The 6,086-nt window shown below is 39.6% G+C and overlaps 1 non-coding gene across 1 annotated transcript; it reads right to left on the reverse strand.

Annotated features, from left to right (window-relative positions):
• Nucleotides 1-2,465: 2,465 nt before the first annotated feature.
• Nucleotides 2,466-2,572, reverse strand: LOC112534015. The gene has a single exon (XR_003078345.2). It is a non-coding gene; the product is annotated as a small nucleolar RNA R71 (small nucleolar RNA).
• Nucleotides 2,573-6,086: the final 3,514 nt, after the last annotated feature.

The following is a 6,086-nucleotide window of genomic DNA, read 5'->3' on the forward strand; positions in this document are numbered from 1 at the left end:
CATATTACATGAAAGATGTATGATCAACATGATAGATTAATACATGAGATAACAAAATATTTGAAGATGAAATGGAAAGAGTAGAAAAACAAAGAAAAAAAATGAGATCAATCTTCTTCTTCTTCTTTTACTTTTTCTATAATCATAAGCTCCTTTTCTTTGCCTCCTCCACTTGTACTAACTTGAGGAGGGGGAATTGGAACCTTTTCTTCTTCTTCCTCCCAATCTTCAATATGGCAATGAGGAATTTTATGGACTTTTTGAATCTCTATAAGACCTGCATGCAAGTGATGAAGATAGTTCCAAGTCATCTCTATCTGCTTGAGAATTGATATGCATTGTGTTATACATGTTTATATGCCCAATTACTTCTATTTTTGTGCATAATTATCTTGTTTTATGCCAGAATCACCTGTGTTTTGGTTCATTTCATGTTTCAAGTGATCATTGATGGACATTATCAGTATTTGAGGGTGATACGTGGGAATACGGACCGGACTCTAGACTTTGGCCGTGCTGAACCATTGACCTTTGATCCTCAAATATGGCCTTTCGGCATGGTTTTCGAGGCCACCACGGCCTCTAGCATGGCTCGTGGTGGCTCAGCACCGGCGAGGGCACAGTCAGGGAGCAAAGGATTAATTTTGGAACTCGGAGGTCCAGCGCGGCCTGGACACGGTCAACACGGGCTGACCATGGTCGTGCTGAGACATTTATATAGGTAATTTTAATTTCCTTTGTGGGATTCGGTTTTTCTAACCTTAGATCTCATATACGCACGCAAGCCACCTCTTTCCAAACTTTGACGTTCGACTTTGGGAGACCATTTCGCATATTGAAGGACTAATTTTAGTGGTTCAAGCATCACATTGAAGATCAAGATTAGATCTTGAGGCATTCAAGAGATAATTTGAGGTTCATTATTCAGATTTGGAGATTTAGGACTGTTCATCTGATTTGAAGAAGAAGGGTGTACATGTTTCCAATTTTCACTTCTGCATTTATTCTTTATTTTGTGTTATTCGTTAGCATGAGTAGCTAGAGCTGTTGAACCCATTGGGGTTCCTTTGTTTGTTGGATTGCACTTCATGTTTATGAGATTTTGATTATCAATGCTTGTATTCTTCTTGCTTTTAGTATTAATAAGATATCGCATTACTCATGAGACGTTATGAATTGTGTTATTCAGATTGCTTTCTGTAATTGAGAAATTATTTAGTAGTTGGAAATTTGAATAACAAGAACTGGTTAATGATCACTTAGAGATAAGGGTAATTAATTAGCCGGATTAAGAATGAACAACTATTAATAGTAGTGGATTAATCTTAAGGCTAACCTAAAATCAATCATTAGGAAGAGATTCCGTTGTTTAGGTTCTTAGGCTCAGGAATTCGGTGTTCTCGAGAGGGAACTCAAATTCAATTTAGAATTCACTAACAGGTAATCACAATTGGTAATCAATCTAATTTCTACCTTTGCTAAAATCCAACTAGCTTAGGTCCCCCTTGGGTTTGCTTTCTTTCCTTGATTGTTTCACTAAATCTTTATAGATTGCTTGGCATTTAGCTAATCATTTAGCTTGCACGTAGTCATAGATTAGTAACTTCATCACTATTATTTAAGGTTAAATAACATAAGATGCTGGAGTAGTTCTAGGCTCACCCTTTCCCGAGAATACAACCTTGATACTTGCCATTAGTGCTACTCTGCATCGATAGGTTCACCGCCTTAGACTGTAGCTGCATAAATAGCTCATCAAGTTTATAGCGCCGTTGCCAGGGATTCCTTTATGTGAACTAGAGTGAATTTGTGTTTGTGTTGCTTTAGCCATTTTTATTTTATGTCTTTTGATTCTCTTGATTCCTTATTCTTCTATTCATTTTTGTGTTCTTTGGTTGCTGCCTCTTAATTTCAGGTAGTTTATGACCAGGAGCTCTAATCCTACCACTGTAGACCCTCTTGCTGAACCAGAGCGATCCTTCCGTCTTTTGAAGAAGTGTATGCAAGAAGAAGAGGGAGCACATATAGAGATTGAAGCCCCTACGAACAGACCACTAGAGATGGGAGACAACAACAACAACGAGGCTACGGATGAAAATAGGACAATGTATGAGTTTGCTAGACCTTCTCTTGTAGGGACACATACGAGTATAGTGCAACCACCTGTGGCAGCCAATAACTTTGAGATAAAGCCGAATGTGATACAAATGGTCCAAAATAGTGTGCAATTTGGGGGACTACCGAGTGAGGACCTAAACCCTCACATAGCGAACTTCTTGGAGATTTGTGATACCTTCAAGATAAATGGAACGATTGATGATGCCATTCGGCTGAGGTTGTTTCCTTTTTCTTCGAGGGACCGAGCGAAGAGATGGTTGCAATCACTCCCAGTCAACACTATTACGACATGGAGTTCTTTGGCTGAAAATTTTTTATATAAGTACTTTCCTCCTACTAAAACTGCTAAGTTGAGAAATGACATATCTTCTTTTGTGCAGTTCGATAACGAGAGTATGTATGATGCTTGAGAGAGGTATAAGGACTTACTTTGATGTTTCCCGTACCATGGATTACCAGTATGGATGTAGGTTCAGACTTCTTATAGCGGTTTGAACCTCCGTACCAGGCAGATGGTAGATGATGCAGTAGATGGGTCCCTGAACAGTAAGACGCCGGAGCAGGTGTAAAATCTGATAGAGGAGATGGCCATGAACAACTACTAGTAGCAATCCTCTAGGAGTCGGCCAGTCAATCAGGGAGTGGTTAATTAGTTAGATTCTACAGCAGCCTTGGCAACTTAGGTGGAGCTTTTGGCTAAGAAAATAGACTAATGATGTGCGTAAAATACACACATCTAAATGGGGTTTTTAAGATTGATTTTATGGACATTTGGATGTGAATTTATCCCAACACTCACCCTATGCCTCTATTTGTGTGCATTAGGTCCAAAAGAAGTCAAAAAATGATAAAGGGAAGAATTGGAGCATAATTGGACGTCAAAGCTGCCGAAACAAGATAAGTATGCGCATGAGGAAGCTGAACATGGCCGTGTTGGTTTCAACACTAGCAGTGTTCCCAACACGAGCACCAACACGGCCGTGTTGAGTGAATCAAACATCAAAGAAAAAGAAGTTTTAGGGAGCACTGCCACATAGACTAACACGGGCATAAACACCATCGTGTTGGCAGCGACAGGGGGAATTAATTAAAAGAAAGAAGAGAGGAAAGAAAAAGAAGAACGGGGGAGAACGTCCCAAACCCTAATATTTCTCTCTCTAAGGGTTTTCTGAGCTGGAACCAAGGGAAAAGGAGACTTGGATCAAGGTTTCAATCGGATTCCCTTCAAGGATTGAAGATTGGGCGAGGTTTGTTGATTGGTTTTAAAATCGAGCAAGAGGAACAAGAATCGATTCAATTCGAGCAAGAGGAATTGGGGTTGTTTACTCTCATCCAAGGGTGCAATCGGGTTTCTCTACCTTTACTCATTGTTGTAATTGAATTCTTGTGGATTTTGATAATGAACATGATTAGCTAGATTGATTAAATCCATTGGGATTTCTTTACTATTTTAGCTTAGTATTATATTGTTGGATTGTTTGGGTTAGTTTTGTATTCTTCTTGCTTTCAGTATTAATAAGATAATGCATTATTCATGAGACATTGTGAATTGTGTGTTTAGATTGCTTTGTGTGATTGAGAAGTCCATTTGGCAATTGGAATTTTGAATAGCAAGAACTGGTTAATACTCACTTAGAGATAAGGATAATTAACTAGCCGGATTAAGAATTAACAAAGCTTAATATAAGCGGATTAAAGCTTAATGCTAATTTAAGAATCAATCGTTAGGAAGAGATTCCAACTTTAGGTTATTAGATTTAGGAATTCGGTTATCTCGAGAGAGAAACCGAATTCGGTTAACAATTCGTCCATGGGTAGCATAATTAGACTCACCAATCCTTTATCTTTTGTTTGATTGCCAACTAGTTTAGGTTCCCTTTGGGTTTGCTTTCTTGTCCTGGTTATTTTATTTATCAATTACTCCTGCATCTCTCTTAGAACTTAGCTTGTAGCTATTAGTTAGTTTAGAAATTATTCATCATTCATTTTAGGTTAATATAACAAAGAACAAATGAGTAACTCTGGGCTTTCACTTTCCCGAGGAATATGATCTTGATACTCGCCATTAGTGCTAGACTGCATCGATAGGTACACTGCCTTAGATTGTACAGCAATCAGGGAGTGGTTAACTAGTTAGATTCTACAGCAGCCTTGGCAACTCAGGTGGAGCTTTTGGCTAAGAAAATAGACCAACTCCAAATACTGGTTCATGCAGCATAAATAAGCTACGACGAGTTCTATGGTGGCCCGCACTACAGTGCAAATTGTAATGCGGGAGGTATGTTTGCTTCACCTTCCACTTCTTCTCCTTCTCCATCCTCTATTGTTTCTGCTGACCTTGAACAGGTAAACTATATGGGTAATGCACCTAGACAGCAGAACAATCCATACAGCAACACATACAACCCAGGTTGGCGCAATCATTCCAACTTTAGTTGGAGGAATAATAACGTCCAGAGACCACCAGATTTTCAGAGATTGCATCAGCAACAGCCCTAGCAGCAAGCTGGTCCATCCCAACTAACTCCACCTCAAAAGAAGAAGCCCAATCTCGAGGAGTTGGTGATGAATTTTGTGTCCTCTACTGATAATAGGTTTCAGCAGACGGACAGTGCACTTAAGAATTAGCAGGCCTCCATTTAGAATTTGGAGAACTAGATAGACTAGATTTCTAAGATGTTGGCTGAGAGACAACTAGGGAGCTCCCTAGCACTACAGAGTAACCCGATAGCACTGTAAGGCTATCACCTTGCGATCAGGTAAGCAGTTATCTAGTTCTTTACCTATAGCTAATAATGATGATGTTGTTGTGCAGGATGAGCCTGCTAGGAAGGAGCTAGAGCCTGAGAAGATAGAGCCTGTGAGAGCTAAGGATAAGAAGAAGAGTCCAGCAACCTATCCCATATCCTGGTCGACTGAAGCAGGAAAACGTTGACCAGCAGTTTGGTAAGTTTCTAGACCTTTTTAAACAACTACGCATTAAACTCCCTTTTGTTGAGGCTATTTTGTAGATACCGAAGTACGCAAAATTCTTGAAGGAAATATTGAGCAACAAGAAGAAACTGGAGGACTTGGGATTGGTGATCCTGAACGAGGAGTGCTCCGCCATTCTGCAAAACAAGCTACCTATTAAGAGGCGTGATCCAGGGAGTTTCACTTTACCCTGTATTATTGGTGAATTATCTATTAGTGGTGCTTTAGCTGACTTAAGAGCTAGTATTAACTGGATGCCCACTAGCTTTGTTTAATAGACTTGGTTTGAGTGAGCCTAAACCCACTAGGATGAGTATTCAGTTAGCCAATAGGACTATTAAGATTCCTAGGGGTATAGTTGAGGATGTATTTGTTAAGGTAGAAAAGTTCATATTTCTTGTTGATTTCATTGTCATGGATATGGAGGGTGACATTATTGTGCCACTGATCTTAGGTAGACCTTTCCTTGCTACATCTAAAGCCGTTATAGATGTTTGGGAAGCTCCAACTTAGGGTAGATGACGAAACTATCACATTTGACTTAGCGACTTCCATGAGACATTCCTTAGAACATGACGATGCTATATTTTCTGCGGATGTCTTGGATGATGTTGTGGAGTCTCATATGCAGGAGATTTTGCTTGATGATCTTTTACAGGTTGTATTGCAGGGAGATGAGAAGGAGTTGTCCACGAGCAAGTGTTGGAATAAGTCACTTATTTGCTAGCTAGTGAGCCCAGCCTACTGACCCGTTTATTTCTCTTGACAGGTCAGATGTGCAGAAGGTGAAACCTTCTATTGAGGACGCCCCGGTCCTAGAGTTGAAGGAATTATCCAAGCACCTAAGTTATGCCTACTTGGATTAGGAACAGATTCCAACTTTAGGTTATTATGTTTAGGAATTCGGTTATCGAGAGAGAGAAACCAAATTCAGTTAAGAATTCATCCACGGGTAACATAATTGGAGTCATCAATCCTTTATCTTTTGTTTGATT

This window comes from Ricinus communis, chromosome 6, assembly GCF_019578655.1.
Source record: "Ricinus communis isolate WT05 ecotype wild-type chromosome 6, ASM1957865v1, whole genome shotgun sequence".
In the NCBI taxonomy this organism is placed as follows: domain Eukaryota; kingdom Viridiplantae; phylum Streptophyta; class Magnoliopsida; order Malpighiales; family Euphorbiaceae; genus Ricinus; species Ricinus communis.